The 21379-nt window shown below is 35.4% G+C and overlaps 1 protein-coding gene across 5 annotated transcripts in view; it reads right to left on the bottom strand.

Annotated features, from left to right (window-relative positions):
* The window catches only part of RERG (RAS like estrogen regulated growth inhibitor), a 120127-nt gene that overhangs the window by 21438 nt on the left and 77310 nt on the right, over positions 1 to 21379 (bottom strand). The window lies entirely within an intron of this gene.

The raw sequence follows: 21379 nt of genomic DNA, 5'->3' as shown, positions 1-21379 counted from the left end.
ATGAAGTGCTCGCAGTCAGGATCAGAATCTGGTACCACGCTAAGCACTTCACCTGCATGTTCTCCTTGACCAGCACTTCATCCCCGTGAGGCAGGTACTAGGACTGACCCCATTTTTCAGGTAAGGAAACTGAGGCTCTGAGAGGTTAACTCATTTAACTAAGCTCACCTAGCTAGTTAGTGGCTGAGTCAGGATGTGAATCTAAGAATGCTGTTTCCAAAGCCTATAATTTCACTATTGTCTAAACTGAATTTAAGGCTGAGGCCATCTGGCTAATATTTAACCAGAAGATGAGTCAGAGAAGGAGCGATGCTTGCTGAGAGAGGTGGATTCTATTGTCCTTAAAAAAATGATAGGACACACGCTGAACATTTTCTTATACTTGTATTATACTTGAAAACAATGGTTTTTAATGGTTTTTAATGTTTGAAAATAATTTTATTTTTTAAAAATAATTTTTTTTTTAGAGGACAGCATCAGAGACACTTTAAAAATAGAATGAAAGCTTTGGACCCTTTCCCTGGAAAGGGAAATTTCAGCAGACTCACCAGCCCTTTAAATACACTTGATGGTCTTCCTGGGATCCCACTGACCCTAAATAAAGAATCAATGTCTACAGTATTTTATCATTTAAAAATGTCTATTATGATAGTTTTAGTTTTGCTGAAACGCCCTGTGTGTGTAGTCTATAAAGATACTCCTTGGAGAAACAAGACTATTTAGTTGAAAGTCACTGTCAGTCTCTCCTTTGCCTATTGCCTCTGTTAAGATCAACAGAAGTATATACCTCCTACTGCAGTGGCTTATATGAGAGATCACAGTGCAAATTGCAAAGAAAACCTCATAAAACAGACCACAAGGATACGTGGCTTGGCTGGAGACTGAAAGCAGCAATGTTCTTTCTAATTAGAGTGTGAAGCTGGATATGAGCCAAAATATTTGCTGTGCCTAAAGTAGCAAGGCCACTGACCCTATAATACTTCCCACAGTGAGCGTACTTGTGGTTTTATCTTCAATTTGCAGAGTCTGTCACTGTTCCCTCTCTTGAGATTTAGTCTTTTTTTTTTTTTTTTTTTGCATGGAAGAAGTAGTGAGCCCTAGACAGCTATTTTTCTGTTTTTCTATTGTCAGTGTTAGTAAACATAACTGCCTGCAGTATTCGCAGAGTTTCACATTTTGTCAGAATATGGAGTTTTAACTCAAAATGTTGTGACCTAGAAAAATTCATTTATCTGGCAACGTCAAGAAATGAGCTATTAAAATTAACAAAATTTTTTACATAACTGAAGTTTGAAGTATCCCAGTTCCCAGACCATTTAAACTTTAATCATTTCTCAAAGAAATCTTTCTAAAATGGTTTAGATATGCCATGGCCTTTCAAAACTGAGAATACTGAATAGAACTAAATCACTTTTAAATGTCTGGATCTTAGTAGAACCTTGATTTCTGCCTTGTGTAGTTATGTGGCAATACTTGTAGAAGCTGTGGAGTGGTTGAGGCAAAACAATTCTAAAGTCCTAAGGCTTTTGAATATTTTTAGTTTTTGCTTATATAACTATATTTTTCATATACACGCGTATATAATTTTCTTCCTCCCTGCAACACCATGGCTTTCTCTTTTTGCCACAGTTTCTGAGGCTACCTCTAATAACCTATCTATAAATCTACTTTATTACTTTTATTAGTCCAAAGATTGATAAACTATATTAACAAGTTTGTTAGAATTTTGTCTAATATTGGAGTAAATTAGTTCTGGGGTTTGGTTCTAAGGAATTTGTTTTATGAATATAAAAATGATTCTGGTGTACCTTTGAGATATCATTTTGTCGTTGAGAAGTTGTTCCTGCTACCCCTAGGTTCTGGGCTTAGTTTCAGACTGCCACCTTGCAACAGGCAGTATTGCTGAGCTTAATCAATGAAATCAACCTATGCATTTTTATATTCTTTTTAAAGAGATCTACCTCTTAATGTAATGGTTATTTTAACAATAGAATCATACATTAAAAAAAATTAAGTCAACTTCAAATGCAATAAAAAACATCAAAAATCATTTTGAAGAATTGACAGGTCATATATTCATTCTTTGAAAACGTGTTTTCATCTCTCCCTCACAGATTATTCATGGAAAATGCAAATGCATTGTATATATTGGTAAGTTTTCAATAATATCATAATGTAAAATTATTAGTCTAGAGAATGAAAATAATTTTACATCTTTGGAAATGATATCTGCTAAGGGCTCTATTGTTATTTAAATCGTCTGAGGCGTGTTAGTGACTCTCACCATTTATTGATGTAATTACAAAACTTCACTGGTATTATTTAGCCCCCAATTTTATTATTAAGTATAATTTTCATATGGGATATATCTTACCACATCTCACCTCCTCCACCACAACCACTCTCATCCCATGATTTCACCTCTTAATGATAATACAATTGCTTTCTCAGTGGTGTCCTTACTTTAACTGCACCTCCCCCCCAGGACTCCCTTAAACTACTCTCCACACAGCAGCCAATGATTCTGTTAAAACTTGAAGCGTCTCTCACACCTTTTCCCCAAACTCTCCCTGACCTCATCTCATTGAATAAGTATTTATCGAGTGCAGTTCTCTGTGCCAGATTTAGTTTCAGGTGATTGTAATAATCCAGTAAACAATTGAGACAAAGATCTCTGAATTTACCAAGCTTATAGTCTACTAGGAGGAGACAGATTAAAAAATAAAAATAATAAATTTCATAGTCTGTTAGAGGTGATAAATACTGTCAGATAAAATAGGAAGAGCAAGGTGAAAAGGATTCAGCATTGGGAGATGAGGGTGTGAGAGTTGTTATTTAAGACAGGGTGACTAGGGTAATTCCTGCTGAGAAGGCAATAGAAGAATGAGATGAGGGAGGATATGTGGGGGGAACAGTGTTTCAGGAAGAGGGAACAGCCAGTGCAAAGGCCTTAAGGCAGGAATGTGAGCTTGATATGCTCAAGGAGTATTAAGCAAGCCAGTATGGCTAAAGTAGAATGAGTAATAGTGAGTTTTAGTAGTTGATTAGATTATTTCCTGTCCATCATGCCTTTCCCTTCCATAAATCTACCATCATCACGACCACCACCACCACCTTCATCACTAATGGTAATAATTAAAATAACTGAAATGCTTCTTTGTTTTATCATTAGTGTTATTATTTCACTTGATTCCTGCTTTAGAATGTCTATTGCATGAGGGCATCGGATCTGTTTCATTTGTCACTGTTTTCTAGTGTCTAGAACAGTGTCTGGTGTACAGTAGGCTTAAAAATACTCGCTGAATAGATGAAAAAGATGTATCAATTCACCATTCACTCTTCTTAATAGTTAAATAATATTCAGGAATTGAGAGAATAAGCAGAGAAATTAACCCAAGAGAATTCACAGCAGAACCAGGCTATAATGTTTCCCTAAAAGGTTACATAAATATATGCTCTAAAATACCTATTTTATGATCCTTATACAAATTACATTTCTTAAAGTTTATTAAAACTATAAAATTGATCTAATTTTCTTTTAAATATTCTGTGCTTTCCATCCCAACTATCTTGATGAAAGATTTTCTCTTATTGTAAAATGGTGGTATTGATAATCTTTACTTCCACTGAGTCTGATGTAAAGTCTTATTTTTTCAGAAGTTTTCAGGTTTGACATATTTGATTGGTTACAAGTAAGTCTCTGCATTCTGAAATATCTTATTTTCTTTCCATTGCCTTGAAAACCCATACCTTTCCATTAAATAAGCCAAACATCTCTAATGGTTAATTTAGAGAGGAACATTTTCCTCATTTTGCCTAATTTATAACCTACCTGAATAATTCTTCTTCATATGTGGTTTATTTTTGGTATTATTGGCACTAAGTTTCATGATTATCAATGTAAGCTAGTTTCCAACAAAATGGAAAATTCATTAAGTAGAACTTAATCCAAAGAAATATTATTAAAAGTGACATCAAGGTAATAAATAAGTAGGATAAAATTCTGTTTATAAGCAGGAGCCAGAAGGAAAATTTTCTGCATTAAAATAGTCATGCTATTTCTAAAGGTTAACAAGGCTGAGCCAGTTATTCAAAATAATTCCTGATGTCATTATCATGATGAGGCAGACATCAGAAGTACCAGCTTTAATGATTAGAATAATATTTTTAAATGAAAATTGATTGGATATAATCTGTGCAATACACCAACTTTGAAAAAGAAATGAACTTTTCAAGGTAAATAAAAACTAACACACATGATATTCTTATACTCTAAAAAATTTGAGAGATATACTCAAGAGAGATTCAGATAGAACTTTCAAAGGTTACTTTTCAGGCTCATATTCTTAAAAGAAATCCTGTCATGTCATTATTTTTCGCTTATACGATCATGAAATAACCTGATTAACGATGTATATAATACAACTGTTTTGTAAGCATACATGACCCCCTAAATATTTGTGATCATTGTCTTTTCTATAGGTCTCTTAAAGAAGTATCTTTATTGTTAAAAATCTAGTCTTTTTGTCTGAAATGAACTTTTATCTCTTTACTGATATGTATTGAATGTGTTCTTAGTTAAAGCAGTTTCCAGTTACCTGTCCTCTTCAAACTCTGGCTTTCTCATCTATAATATATGGATGGGAATATCACCTGTGGCTCATAGTTGATTCTTTTGCTTCTCCCGGATCCTCATATAGCTCTGCAACATGAATTTCAATCACTTCCCGTAGGACTCCCTACATCACCCCACCAGACTAATTGTACTCCTTACTAACATCATACACATTCATCTCTTAATGCCTCTAATCACATTGTTACTGCTGCCTTGAGAGTCCTTATCCAACTAATAAAATCCTAATCTTTCTTCAAAATCTAGTTCAAATATAATCTCCTTTATGAAACCTTTCCTTTCTTTTTGTATCAGCTAGCAATTGCCATGTAACAAATACATCCCCAAACTCAGTAGCATAACAATAAGCATTTACTATGGGAAAATTATCATGTGCTTATAGAACTGTGGTAAACTGATTATTTTGGGGGGAAAAATCCAGCTGAAAAGTGTTTAAAATGGCTAGGTTGAAATTTTTAGGATAGGAAAAGAATTTCTGCTTCAGTTGAGAGTGCTTCAAGGAACACTAATTTTCACCTGCCCATTTTGAATGACTTTTTAACTTTCCTTTGATCATTGTAACACACCCAGTGAAAACCCATGATTTCATATGTGTGCTAAGATGGTGCTAACTGTCTCCTACATTCATATCATAATGAAAAGTTATTATGAATATGTATTAAGTGATGTATATGGTTTTTATTCTGTAACTTGCAGGACTTTCACACAAAATATATTTACTTTCAAATTGTAAGACCAGGTAACTTTTAAATACTTTTCAGTGACATTCCACAAGAGTCTATTAGGTTTAGAACAATTTTTTCACAAAGAGTTTTAATTATTCTGTGAAAAACAAAATTTTTTGTTGTAGGACAAGAAAGCAAATATAGATAATACTACCATAATCAGAGTCCATTCTAGGTTGTAAGTATATTTACTACCTATTATCAGAATTATTTTCCCTGTTTTTTTACAACCAAATTTTTCAGTGTTTAATACAAATGTTAAAGCTTAAAAACCATGAAAAGACATTACAATAAACTTACACAGTATCCTAAGTGTGAAACTTCTCAAAATTATGATGTATAGAAAGTAGAATATCTCTTTTTTCCTATTCTTCCCCTTTCCACTACATTGCACTACTTACAGTGTAACTACCTGACCAGCAAAATACATGAAGCAATGGTGTATAATACCAAGCTTAAATGGGTGGCTAAAATCAATACTAAATTGCTTTCGATTTGAATCTTATGATCTACAGGGAAAATGTCACAATAAGTAAAGTAATTGAAAAATAATGAAAAAGAGAAAGATGAAAGAGTTCAATACCACTTGAGAATTGTTTTCTCACTTCACTAAGCACAACATCAATTTAAACAATATCATAAAAATTATAATGGGAAAACACTAAAAAAAAAAATAGTGCAGTTCTGTTGGTATGGTCACCCACCTTCACTTATTGAGTGTGTGCTATGAGGTCAGGGGCTGTGCTACATCTTCACATGTATATCTTTACTATTCATCGCCCCATAGCATGGACTATATGTATGTGAAGATATATACGGATAGCCTATGTATAGGTATATGTGTACATCAAGGAAGAAATTAAAGCTCAGACTATTTACACTTCTTCCTGAAATATGTGCCCACTCTTTTCTGACACCAGGAACCACATTCTTTCAGCATATCACCCTCACTCATTTAGGGGAAGCCTCTCTTTTTACGTATGAGGAATTTGCCACTGGAAAGCTGACGAGTCTTATCGGTGTACTCCGCTATTTGAAAAGCCTTAATTTGAAAAATTTCAGGGAGGGAGTTTTATATACTTTACATATAGGGTCCATTTTGAAGAAAGTATATCGTTTAGTCACCCAACACTGCTTTTGTGACCAAAAAAAGGATCAAAACCCTGATGAAAATAAAGGCTTGAAATGTCTCTAGAAAAAAGTGAGTTTCTAGATATGCACTTCTGACCATTCCTGGGCTTCTTTAATTGCCTCCTTGTGGAGCACTGACTTTCATTCTGTAATTCACGATGTAGTAACACACACACAGACAATGCAGTCATCCTCATGATGTACTTCGGCTTCATCTGAATGTGGTTGGCTGTATGTTTCTTCAAGGTTGCTTTCAGGGTTTATTATGATTATTTTAAATACAATGCAGAGATCCTTACTTATTCTGAGTGTTCCATTAATACTTTCAGGCTGATTTCTTTTTTAACTGCACCCTGGAAAGTCCAAAGAAGCTAAAACTAGTCAGCACATTAAGTAGGTAACCCAGAATGGAACTAAATCAAAGAAAGGAGAAAAGAAATATGTATTTAGAAAGCAATAAACTCATAGATAATGTTATTGTTCACCAGAGCATTTCCACTTGTGGTAACTAGTGAAGTACCACCTCCTCATTCAAGTCTTCCCTGGCCTTCCCAAGCCATTAATCACTCCCTACGTGACGTGAAATTGTCATTTGTTTCTTCTTTATTATAGAATGTGCACAACTGCCTTGTAAAATATTCATTTATATTCCTGTATATCTTACAACTTGTGAATGATCTGAGGTCAGAGATTAAGCCTTTGAATATATGGCACCCCTTCTCAGGTTCAGTGCCTAGTTCAGATGTCTACTGAAAACCTAGTTTGTCAACCTACAGGACCCACCAGGCCCCTTCTTTTGGGCCAGAGGGAACCACTGTCTGAGACCTCATACTACTATCAGCCCTAAGTTTAACTCCAAACCTTCAGTGGTCATAAGCTTCAGAGAAATTAAAATGAGCTTACTTACAAAAAAAAGAGTGAATTCTACCCTAGATCTGTGGAGACAGTTTATTGCTGAATATATTAATTTTGTGGAACTAAGTACCCATTTAATAACTATATGAGCTTTTGGATTAAAGTGTATATACTCTTAGAAAATACCATTAAGTAGATTTTAGTTATGATTTAAATAGAGACACTAATGGGACTTCTGGAATGCTATCAAAAGGGGAGTCTGTATTGAATATTGACTACAAGCTTACTTATTTTTCATAAACACTCTCAAAAATAGGAGTTAATACTCCCTCTTTACGCATAAGAAACCTGAACTGAGAAGTAAATAAACCTGTCTATTTTGCAGAACAATCGAGTGACAGAACTGAATTGAACCCAGGTTTGTTAACTTTAAAATGCATACTTTTTATAATGTCCAATATTTACCATTATATTTTTATATTCCTATGGATATAATTTAATTCTGAATGGCTGGAATTATTTTCCCTATGAGCTTACATCTGATGAAGAGGGATGCTTTGAAAGTGCGCTTTTCATTCATGACTAGATTTCTTCATTCTCAGTGGAGGGAATAGCCATTACCAGAAACCATGGCAACATAGAATGTGAATTTTAAGATGCCAGAAGGAAACTTTTATATAAACAAGAGTTTTGTTTTTCTCTTGAAAACGTCTTTAAAAGATGCAGCAAAGGAGAAAAAACAAGTGCGTAATGATACAAAGTAGAATGTGATAAGTAACAGTTTTCTTACTAGTTTCCTCAGTCATTAACAAGCTCCTTCTTGTAACACCACAAAATAGAATGTAAGGAGGGGATATATGTATACATGTAGCTGATTCACTTCATTGTACAACAGAAGCTAACACCACATTGTAAAGCAACTATACTCTAATAAAAAAAAAAGTAAACATTTTAGGCAGTGAAGAAGATAGCACAGAAAATAAGACACAGGTCCTATTTTTGAGGAGCTGAGAATTTGCACTTTTGCATGTTTCAGGAAAAATTGAAAGATGTGGGTAATTTAGAGTATTATCCAATTTAAGTCCTGTTATGATGCCTGAATTAAAGAAGGAAGGCCACACTGAGGTGAGTCTAACCGACTTAAATGCCTCAAAGGGAGAAAATCTTGTGTTTTCCAGAAAAGAAAAGTGTAATAGACAAAATCAGAGTAATGTGTATAAAGTGTCAATCATATGACTGCTTTTGTTCCATCTTTGAGATGGATAGGGTTTGGCTAAAATGTAAGAGGAAGTTCAGTTTTACTTTTTTCCCTCCCTTACCTGGACCTCAACCATTCTCCTGTCAAATCAAGCCTCCAAATCAAATTTCCCTATTTCCCACCCTCTGGATCCAACCCTTCTAGTCTTTGGTATCTTACTCCTGGGTCTTTCTTCAACCACCAACCCCCAAGTTCATGTTCTTCCTTTTAGCAGGCTCCTCTTTCTATGACTACACTAGCTTCCCCCAAGAAACATGGGCCATTGTGCCTCAAACCAAGGAGTGAACTATGGAAATGTCAGCACAGAGACTTGATCTAGAAAGACCTGTGGGGGCCAGCACAGCTCTTTGAAGTTTGAGCTTAACAGCTGCAAGTATGGCTGAAACCAAGAATGTGGCACTTGGGAATCTCAGAACCCCTAGCCAAAGAGAGCTAAAAGCCCTTTCTCAACTGAAAGAGGATGGAAATAGGCCGGACTGGAAATGAGATGTCAAAAAAGCACCTGCAAAATGTGTGACTTGAAATGTCAGATATTTTGTTTTTTTGATTTTTGACTTTTATTTTTTTTAATTTTATTGAAGTATAGTTGATTTACAAAGTTGTGTTAATTTTTGCTACACAATAAAGTGAATTAATTATACATATATATTATTTTCCATCTTCTGAAATGTCAGATCTTAAGATGAGGGGCTCAGAGCAAAGATGTATGCACAGAAACCAGATTTCAGATAGATTTACTGATATCTAAATTTAATAATTTCAAATGCTTATTTGGCTCTCCCATTAAGTCTTTCCTCCCCACATATATGAATTTTACACACATTTATTTGATAATTAAATATTTATTGATCACTGTGCTAGACATGAAAGAAAGCAAGATCTTTGCAATAACTTCATATTAGACTTAAATTGTGAGCTTGGTCTTGGATGAGTTGAAGCTTGCTAACTTAGGGAGAGTCCTGTAAGCAAAGAGCATCACATTCAAAGGCCTTGACATGGGAGACCCTGGCTCATTTAGGAATCACAAGTGATTCAGTGTAGGTTGAGTGGTGTGTGGATGGAGCTATGTAGGGGGTAGGTTGTGAGGTTCTTCACAGTCCAGACTATGAAGGAGCTTACATGTCACTTTGAGGAGCTTGGATTTTACTTTGAAGTCTGTGGGCATACAGAGGTTCTGAGTAGGGAGATGGCTCAATTTGAGCTGTTTACCTCTGGAAATTGTTCACTGATTAGATGTAGAGAGTGTGAGAGAGGGATTGGTCTACGTGGAATAAAAGTCTAAGTTATTCTCTGAGGCAGAATATAATGGAGAAATGAGTTAAGAGCAGGTGAGGTTGGATCTGAACATGTTGAACATGAGACAATGAAAACATCCAAGTAGAGAAGGCTCATCTCTCAATCCATCCATCCATCCATCTTCTATCCTTCCATTCATCTACCCATCTATCATACATTCAACATTTATTTATTAAACACCTGTCATAGCCCAGCCACTGCTAAGCACTGTCCCACAAGCAACTGACATCACATCATGAAGCTGGAGAGAGTTGATCATTGCTAGAATGATACTTTCTAGTGATTGGCAAATGCAATGGGCATAGTTAAGATGCTCAATATAAATAAAGTAAGAAAAGAGGACTTAGCACAGAAGTGCTGTCTACTTTCAATATCATCTCATGGTGACCTCTCTTTATTCCTATATTCTCCTCCATCTCAACTCCTCAAATTTCTAGCTGAACTAAAAAAATTAAGAGATCAAGCCAGGGGACCAAAATTTGTTCATATAGCTGTGGTTTCTGAAGCAGTCCCATCCCCTAGCCCCTACTCCTTGCTTGATTTCCTGTGATGGTCAAAACAAATTGACATTAAAAAACATTTAAGTCCCATAAAAACAGGGAAATTGAGCAATTTAATGGAAATTTTAAATTAATGCAATATAAAAGTGGATGCTTTATAATGCCAGAAGTTCAAATGAGAAGTAAATTAGTTCCAGATGGGGGTCTAGGGATTGCTTTTAAATTATTGTTTGTTTAAGCCTGAACATTTTGACTTGCCCTGCTTTCTGACAAAAATATCACTCTGAGAAAGAGTTACAGAATTAAAGTCAGTTCTCTGTGCAAGGAATTTCTTAAAGATAAATGGTGTAATCTCCAAGAATTATTAGGGAGACGCTTTTGTATCGGAAAACCTAGCCTTGGAGTCTAGTTTCAGTGCATTTCAAGTCTTGAAAATTGACTTATTTTGCTATGGAATAGTAAGGTAAGGATTTGGTACTGACAACAAGGCTTTAGGATGACAAATGAGAATGGGAAAAAAGCAGGACCATGACTTATAATTCTTACGTGTTTGATAGGGAGTAGAGGTTTGAGAATGCTTATAAAGAATGCAAAATCAAGAAAAAAACTTTATTTTACATTGAAAATTAGCTTGTATGATTGAATAACAATAAATTCTGCCAGAATTTAAATTGAAAGTAGAAAGAAGAGAAATTAACTTTGAAATATGTTAATCAGCTGATTTGGTTTTGTCTTTTCACTTGTATTTGAAGATTAATAAGTCAAAAGCTGTGGATTGTGTCCAGGAATTCAAACCAGTTTTATATAAGTTGAAAACTATTATTCATTTTAATCATTAGTCATTTTAAGTATAATTTAATTTAATTATAATTTCATTATAAGTGATGCTTAAGAAATAAGTTACGAAATTTCTGAAGCTGGAGTTATTAATTTAATAATTTATGATTTATAATTATTTTCATTAAAATAATATTTTATACCAAGTCATTATATTTAAATAGAATTATCTGTCTTGTATTAAGTATTTTCTAAATTTTTCAAGAGATTTGGATATAAAATTTTAATTTTTAATTTTTATTCTTTTTGGAAGAGGAACACGTATGGTGTTAATGTCTGCATTTCTTTTCCTACGCTTATGTTATGCGAACACACGAGGAATTGGCAACTGGAAACATATGGAATTTGTTGGAGTATAAAAGTGATTCAGAATGACTAAGTATCCTAGAGAAGCAAAGGAATATCTCATATGATCCCCACTGAATGCCTTCTTTTATAAAGAACCAAGGATCTTACAAGTTATTCCTCTCACACATGTCCTCTGCTCCAGGCTCATTTTGCTTCTTGCCTATATGGGCACAAATGAATTTAAGAGGCTGCACCTATGACTCTAGTCTTGAGGGCTTGCCTCTAGCAATTGGGTATCTCCATTTGTAGTCCCATCACCACTCCTATTACTATCTTCATAACCTCATAAAATAAAAGCAAAACATGGGGCCTTAAAAAAGTCACAGTTTGCATGGAGAACTAGAGCCTGGCAAAATACGAGTGTGAGAGGTATTGTGAGACACTGGGCTGGAAAAGACCCACATTATGAACAGCTTATAAACCAAGCTAAGACATTTCTAATTATGCTTAAGATATTGAGAAGTCATTAAGGTATTATAAACACAAAGAGGACATGATCATCTTTTTGTTTTATAAAAGCCACTGCTACTTCAGTGCCAAGATAAGGCTGGAGACAGGAGAACTAGTTAAGGAGCTATTCCAGTACTACAGAAGGACAAATTAAAACAGAATGGCTGCTCCTTCACTCCTATCCACCAGTAAATGTGTCAAGTCATAATTGGAATTATACAATATGTGGTCTGAAAAGTCTGACATCTTTCACTTAGCAATATGCATTTTAATTTCTTCCATGGTATGTCCTGTCTTAAGAGCTTATTTATATTTATTGATGAATATTCCACTGTATGAGTATACTATGCTTTATCCAGTCACCAACTGCAAAACATCTTGGATGCCTCCAATTTGGGGCGATTATGTTTTGGCCATAAATATTCACATGAAGGTATTTATGTAGACATAAGCTATCAGATATTTTGGTAAATATTTAGGAGCACTACAGCTGGATTATAGTAAGACTACATTTAGCTTTATAAAAAAACTGCCAAACTGTTTTCCAAAATGGCTGTACTATTTTGCATTCCCATCAGAAATGAAAGAGAGTTTCTATTGCTCTGTATCCTGTCAGCATTTAGTATTAATTTTGTTCTGATTTTTTTTGCCATCCCATTAAGTGTGCATTGTTATCTCACTGCTGTTTTCTTGCAATTCTCTAATGGCAGATAAGGTTGGGAATCTTTTCATGTAATTGTTTGCCATCCATATGTTGTCTTTGGTGAGGCATCTGTTCAGATCTTTTATCCCTTTGAAAAAAATAGACTTTATTTTTTAGAGCAGTTTTAGGTGTTCTGTCTTGCCACCCCTCCCTCTCTCCTAACTCCTGGATACCACTAATCTTCTTATTGTCTCCACAGTTTTGCCTTTTCCTAGAATGTCGTATAGCATGAGAGTTCCTGTTGCTCCACACGCTTGCCAGCATTTGGTGTTGTCAGTGAGATTTTGGCCATTCTATTAGGTGTGGGTGGTTTATCATTGTTATTTTCATTTTCAAATCTGTAATGACATATGGTGCATAACATCTTTTTATATATTTATTTGGCTTCTGTGTATTTTCTTTGGTGAGATATCTTCAGATGTTCTGACCATTTTTTAATTGTGTTGTTTGTTTTCTTATTTTTGAATTTTAAGAGTCCTTTGCATATTCTGGATACCAGTTCTTTATCAACATGTCTTTTGCAAATATATTTTCTCAGTCTGTGGCTTGTCTTCTCATTCTCTTGACAGTGACCTTCACAGAAAAGTTTTTATCTCAGAAGTTTTTAAATGATTTTTATCAATCATTTCTTTCGTGGATCATGCCTTTGGTATCGAATCTAAAAAGTCATTGCTATACCCAAGGTCACCTCGATTTCTCCTATGATGTATTCTAGGAGTTTTATAGTTTTGCATTTTATATTTAGGTCTATGATCCATTTTGACTTAATTTTTGTGAAGGGCATAAGATCTGTATATAGATTCATTTTTTTTTCATGTGGCTATTCAGTTGTTTCGGTACCATTTGTTGAAAAGACTATCTTTGCTCCAATTGCATTGTCTTTGCTTCTTTGTCAAAGATAGTTGGCATTATTTGTGTGAGTTTATTTATGGTCTCTATCGTGTTCTATTGATCTATTTGTCTATACTTCCCCAATACCATACTGTCTTGATTACTGTAGCTTATAGCAAATCTTGAAGTCAGGTAGTAGGGGCTCAACTCTGCTGTTCTCTTTCAATATTGTGTTGGCTATTTCGGGTCTTTTCACTCACCATATAAACTTTAGGATTAGTTTGTCTATGTTCACAAAATAACTTGCTGGAACTTTGATTGGGATTGTAGTGAATCTTTAGGTCAAATTGGGGAAAACTGTCATTTTGACAATATTGAGTCTTCCTATCTATAAACATGGCATTTATTTAGTTCTTGGATTTTTAAAATCAGAGTTTGGTAGTTTTCTTCATATACATCTTATACATATTTTATTAGATTTCTACCTAATCATTTCATTTTGGGGATGCAAATGAAAATGAAATTATGTTTTCAGTTTCAAATTCTACTTGTTCATTGATGGTATAAAGGAAGGCAATTGACTTTTGTGTTTTAATCTCATATGCTGCAACCTTGCTATAATCATTTATTATATCCAGGAGGTTTCTTTCTTTTTGTCTATTCTTTTGGATTTTCTACATACATGAGATGGCATTATTTCTTTCTTTCCAATCTGTATACCTTTTCTTTTCTTTTCTTGTCTTATTGCATTAGCTAGAACATCCAATACAATGTTGAAAAGGAGAGGTGAAAGGGTCATCCTTTCCTTGTTTCTGATCTTAGCAAGAAAACTTCTAGTGTCACACCATTAATTACAATGTTAGCTGTTGGTTTTGTTGTGGATATTCTTTATTAAATTTAGGAAGTTCCTCTCTATTCCTAGGTTGCTGAGAGTTTTCATCATGAATGAGTGTTGAATTTTGTGCTTTTTTGCACCTATTGTTATGATCATGTGATTTTTCTTCTCTTACCTGTTCATGTGATAGTTCCATTAGCTTATGTCTAGGTAAGCTAATCTTGGCTATAATCTTCTGTATTCACTTGTCTCTCTTTAGATTTCAGGATATGGTAGATTGCTCAGCAACTTCAATTTTTTGGTTGGACCAAAAAAAGTAATTGATTTTGTTTGTTCAGTTTTTTGTTGTTGTTATAAGGATAAAAGTGATGATGTAGAAGCTCTTTACATTTCAGGGGTGTAATTGGAAGGTTGTTTAGATTTTTTACAGGATAAGTAGTTTTCAGAGCTTCTGAGTCTTATTGTTATTTCTGCCTCTTCAATATCCTCTCACTCTTCTTTCAGCTCAACCATATGTTATATATATATTCCAGCATTTTTCATGTGTGCAATGCAAAATGGATTTTACTGACCTACACTGGCATCATAGGACTTAGAAACAGAGCTCAATTAACAAGTATTTAGTATTTCACCATTAGCTTTATTTCATTTTTCTAACTCTTTCAAGTTACTCATATTCACCTAACTTTATAGATTGTGCAAAAATATATAGTTGGGATACACACACACACACACACATATTCATGCACGCTCTTAATTATCCTCTATTAATCAATAAAAATGTGTTAAAATTTTTTCATATACTCATAAGCCTACCTGTGTTATCTTTTAGTCTTAATAATCCCAGAGTCATTGCTTTCTTCAAATTAGAAAGTTACACCTCAGATTCACTTTGCTAGTCTTATTTTCTTTTCAATGTAAATGATACAAGGATATTCTCTTGCTAGCAATTTCTCTTACAGTAAATTGTGAGACAAGACCAAAATCCAATATCTAAAAATTAATGAACACAGAACAATGTTTCTATGTTGCTCACTAGAGTACTTTATAAGAAGATTTCACTTTATAATTCCCTTTGTTCTGAAGTAAATTAATTTTGAAAGCTCACCAAACAACTGTCATGTTCATTGATTTATTATATACGTGATCCTAATATGTGTATATGGCTGATAACACTCATATGGCGTAATTTGAGTGTCAGCTGTGGATTATTTGGTGGCGAATTATCAACTAGTCTCTTTTTCTACTTTTATTTTTATAACATTTTCTCTGGATAATAATAATATTTTGTGTCAAAAGGAGGAGAGAGGGAGGGTGAGAGAGAAGAATTAAAAAATGTAATACTAGTTCCTCTCATTAAATAGAATTAAACTACTTAAAAAATTCATTGGTGTGTAAGGATGTTGATTGGAGGCTGAGACACATCAGACCATTATGAGAAAAGAAGTGATATGATCTGAATGTTCTGTAGATAACAGACTATTGGGAATAGGGCAAAGGAATAAGCAGGGAGAACAATTAAGAGGTTATTGTGATAACTGAGATCATGACAGCTTGGACCAGGGAGGAGAAGTGGAGGTGCTGGGAAATAGATTTGCTTTTGGACTGGCTATGAGAAGAAGAGTGAAGGATGACTCCAAGATTTATGACCTAAGAAACTAAGAAGATGAGGTGTCCTTTCCTGATATGGGAAAAAAATATGAGTAGAGAAGATTTTAGAAGAAAGATCAGGAGTCAGTTTTGAACAAGATAAGTTCGTGGTATCTTTCAGACATGCAATGGAGATGTGAAGAGGTAGAGGATGGAGGAGTCTGGAGTTGAGGGCAGAGTTCCAGGCAAGAGATGTAAATTTGCAAATATGTCAGTATAAATATGGTATTTAAAGACACGAGACTGGATGAGGTCACCTGAAGACAGTATAGATACAGGAGCACCCTGAACTCTAGGGCACCTCTAACTTTTAGCAGTTGGGTTGATGGGGTAAAAACAGTGAAGGTGATTGGGAAGATGAAGTAGAAGGAAATCTTAAAGGGTTTAGAATCCTGGAAGCTATGCAAAGAAAGTCTTTCATGGAGAAGAGATTGATCAACTGTTTCAAAGTTGCAAATAAGTAAGAGGAGGACTGAGAATTGGATTCAGCTGGAGTGGTATGGATGGCATCGTGATTGGAATGGGCTCAAAAGAATACAGAGGAGATGAAATGGAGAAGTAAATCTGGGCTTTTAAACTATTATCAAATGCTTCTGAATCACATAACAATCACAGAGATGGACCCATTTTAAACATTTATCAGTCATCATTTTGTTTGATGATACCATTGTTAATCACAGAAATATAATATGTTAATCTACTCTTCAGTAGTTTAAACGTGCAATGCCATAGGAAGAAGACTAAAACAAAGTGACAGAAAGCTGTAAAATGAGAGTGGGAGACAATGTGGTGAAGCATTTACTTAAGGGGTTTTTTTTTTTTATTTTTTTTTAAAGAAGATTTCTTGGATTATTTTCCCATTTTTATTTATTTATTTATTGGCTGCATTGGGTCTTCCTTGCTGCACATGGGCTTTATCTAGTTGCAGAGAGCAGGGTCTACTCTTCATTGTGGTGCGTGGGCTCCTCATTGTAGTGGCTTCTCTTGTTGCAGAGCATGGGCTCTAGGTGCCTGGGCTTCAGTAGTTGTGGCACATGGACTCTAGAGTGCAGGCTCAATAGTATTTGGCGCACCGGCTTTGTTGCTCTTTGGCATATGGGATCTTCCTGGAGCAGGGCTCAAACCCGTGTCCCCTGCATTGGCAGGCAGATTCTTAACCACTGCACCACCTAGGAAGTCCTTCCCATTCTTTTTGACCTTTCCTCCCACAAGGGAAGGTAAGCCAGAGCACACATACAAAGAGAAACCAGACAGTTATCCTGGATTTTAGCATTCCACTGGCCAAGATTTTGGCATTAACAATTTGATTCTAGACAGAACCCCTTGTCTCTCTCTACCCCGTCTAAACACCCCCATCGTTAGATCCCCATGATAAGCACACTTTCTAGTCTAGGAAGAGAGAGGTCAGAGAGAAAAGTAAGAGAGAAATTCTGATGTGGAGCTATATCCCTTTCCTCTTTGGCTGAGCAGAGATGTTGAAGAAGGGGCACAGAAATTCCTAGTTAGCTTTAGGAGGTTTAGAACAAGGGGAAACCTCTCCTCCACAGCTTGTGTTCGTTCTGAGCGCCCTCTTTAGATCCCCCGTGGCTAAGGAGGAACAATAGGAGTAGCTCATGGGATGAACAGGCAGATGGATCTCAAACAGGGTTGCAGAGCCACGGCCCAAGTAGGACCCAGAACACACCCAAAAGCTTGCTCCATCTCTCAGAAAGTGCCACAGGTGTGTCATAAAGAGCTAGGGAACCTGAGCACATCCTACAGTCTGACGAGGGGACTGCAACAGCAGATGTGCTCAAGTTCATCAGTGGACAGCAGCACAGAGGGATGGCCCTGCCTGAATACCAATGCCAGCAGGATACCTGCAGGGACAAACAGCGAAGAACTCCCAATGCTTGATGGAAGCCACCGTATCTTCCACCTCACACCAGAGAATAAATAAGCGGCAGCAGAGCCCCACAGGGGACCATAAGTCCACTATGAAAAATCTGAAGTTTCAGACTAAACTCATAAAAATTGGCTATTTTAAGTTCATGTCAGAACACAGAATATGATTGGAGATTGAAATTAGGTGGTTTTAGAAACATTTATACCAGCCACACGAGCCCACAATTACACTGAAAATGTGTTTACAAGCCCTTTGGGAGAAATTGTGGTATAGGGAAATATAATATACTCTACTTGAAAAGGTAAGAATTAGATTTGAGTCCCACCTCTGTAACTTTCCAAAGAATTTCAAGCAAAGTAAGTATGCTCTCTGAGTTCTAGTGCTGTTATTTGTAAAAGGAGAATAAGTAAATATACCTTACAAGACAGCTGTGATTATAAAATGCCATATTATATATGTGTTTTAAAAACTATAAATGTTCCAAAATAAAGGGTAAGGAAACTGACACCAGATGCTGCAATGTACCAGGCTCCTTGTATGATGGTAAACATGCGTATTTTGTGTTATATTATATATGTAGCAATATTATATTATATTATATTATATTATATTATATTATATTATATTCCTGGCTTGTGTGGGAGAGACTTATTTTATTGCTATTTTCTTAGCATAATTTTTTAAAATGCTGCTTTTACTCTCAAAAATATTTTTGGTTTGGATATAACTAACATGGTCACCCTGAATATACACAAGGGTGAGTCAAAAATTACCCACACCCACTTATATTAAAACTCCAGTTGGTGGCACTGTCTTATCAGCACTTTCTGTTCAAGGCTACTATTGCCACAGTCACTGCTGTACAGGTGTGAATGTGTTACATCAGTTCATTTGTAACTGCAGTGTGACCAAAACTGGATGCCCCACTTGTGATTTGTATGAAAGAAGAGCAGCATGCAGTGATTCTTTTTTTGTGGTCTAAGGGTGTACCTGGTGTCGTTATTTATCGAAGACTTTGTGCGAATGCAGAAAGTGTTTTGTCGCGAAGAAGTGTGTATGATTGGATGGAGAAGTTCAAGGAAGGTCACACAAGCGTTAGCCACTAAGAAGGAGCCAGACGCCCGTCCATGTGAAGATGTGAAGACTGCAGTGTGTTCATGGCTCGCAGCTCAACCTAAAACATTTTTTAATGAGGGAATACAAAAGCTTGTTGACAGATGGACAAAGTGTTTTGAAAAGCAAGGAGATTATGTCGAAAAATGATCTATTTGTCTCTTCTAAAAGTTAATTAAAATAAATTCTACAGCCAGAGTGCGGATAATTTTTGACTCACCCTTGTACTTTCCATATCCTTGCAAGGTAAAGTAGGTAGTTTTATTTTCTTTTCATAGGTGACGTACCTAAAGTTTAAATGGCTTGAGCAGTTTACCTGTGCTCTCACAGTGGGTTATGCTGCTCTATTGAAAAGCAGATCTAAGCCCACCAACTTGAAAGGTCAGGCTGTTCTATCTACGGTGCCCTCATGTAAGGTACAATGTTACTCTTTTGATTTACCTAATAATTACCTGTATATAAACTGAAGCAATTTCTGTGAGGCACAGAGGATGGGACCCACTTAGACTGACAGCAGCAAGTCAAGAACAGAGTGAAGGCTAATCTTTGAATTCCTGAGCAGGCAGCCTCCCAAATTCTGTTTACCTTTAGGGATTTGGCCTTTGCATTGGATTGGCAAGCAGAACAAAAACAGGCAGATGAGCTTTAAGTAAATCAACTTAGAAATAGTACTTTAACAACCCGTCTCTTCAGTTTTAGTTTTATTTTGGTTTTAGTCAAACATTCTTAAAAGAAAATCTTCATCTCCCTCAAATCTGCCTTTTCCTTGGTATTTTAAAGCTTTAATTGCGTCCAGTTTGTAAATCTAATTTCGTGAAACCTCAGAAAAAAAAAAAAAAAAGAACAAAAGGCTATGTTTGCTTCAGTTAAGCCTGGAGTAAGGATCATGCCAGATCTTATTTTAACAAAATGAATTCACTATCCCCTGGTAAACATCGGATGAAAGTTATAATTATACTGGTGACCAGAAAGACTCTCTGGCTCTGGTTTACAGAATTATGTGAACTTAAGTTAATATTATAAATCAAAAAGATGAAAATCTGGGTTTGAAAATGAACATTATTCATATTGTAAAATTTGCTCTAAGCAAAAAAGCATTTTGCAACATTCTTTAACTAAAACTGTGTCTTTACAAGCCAAATGAGATGAATATTTGGGGGAATGGTCTTTAGTTAACTCAGACTGAAATAATCTGAATAAAGATGGAGGAAAAGTGGAATTATTTTATAACTGTAATTATGCACATATATTTATTTTTTCAGAATGATGAATGCGTAAATTAGCATCCTCTTATTCTGACACAAGATGGGGGAAACTGAAACTTTGAAAAAAAAATACATGTACGTGTAGAACCTGTATCTGAAATTATGCCCAGTGGCCCAGAATACCTCATTAAAATGTGATGAACTGTTTAGCAACATTCAAAAGCAAACAAAGTGTTGCTCCAGAATAATTAAGTGAAGAAAAGATCTGAATGCATTAGACGGTAGATTGTGAGAAATTCATGTATTAAAATGCTGAACAAGAGAGACTACTGAATTGTTTTCTACTTGGGAAAAGGTAAGTTCATAAAATTGGGGCTAATCCTTCTACCATTTCTATAAAAATGTGTCTCTGGAACCAGACAGCATGTCTGAGTCTTGATGGAGAACAGTGGTCTGTGTACAACAAACATATCAAACGTATGTAAAGTACATCAGATTCCCTTAGAATAACGTGGAGGTGTGTTGGGTTCTGAGATCTCCTCTCAAAGACAGAGTGGTTAGGTAGATCCAAAGAAACACTGCCAAAGTTGTGTGAGTGCAATATCTTCTTAGATAATTGAACTAAGAGGAAAAAGCCAGAGAAAGGAGTTTTCCGGAAGACAAGGCTACAGGTACATTCAAAACAAATTGTCAGTGACTTGTAGATCATAAAGTCAAAGGACACAAAAGGCCAGGCAGGCTGGCCATCATGGGAACTTTTGGTATTTTCCAAAAGGACCACCTGAAATGCTAACTGGAATAAAACAAGAAGAGGTGAATAAAGAATGTAGAGACCAAAACCAAAAATGACATAAAAAAAAAAATCAGCAAGTGATGGAGAATGCCAATAATGGTCTGCATTAGCGAACCTTCCTGTTTCTGGAAGAATGTGTGGCTGAGTGCTGCAAACTTGAAAACCCTGGAAAAATATCTCTATGGTGTCAGCACAAGAAACTTTATAAGGAATAACCTAAATAATTAATGAAAAAGCTTTATATGAGGTGACTTGAAAAATCAGCCATTGATGTCAAGGGCAGAGGCACTGAGGGGACATGAAGTGAATTAAAGATGGTTACTTTTAATAA

The sequence above is a fragment of the Hippopotamus amphibius genome, chromosome 12, assembly GCF_030028045.1.
Source record: "Hippopotamus amphibius kiboko isolate mHipAmp2 chromosome 12, mHipAmp2.hap2, whole genome shotgun sequence".
NCBI lineage: Eukaryota > Metazoa > Chordata > Mammalia > Artiodactyla > Hippopotamidae > Hippopotamus > Hippopotamus amphibius.
This window is presented reverse-complemented; position numbering and strand designations above follow the sequence as displayed.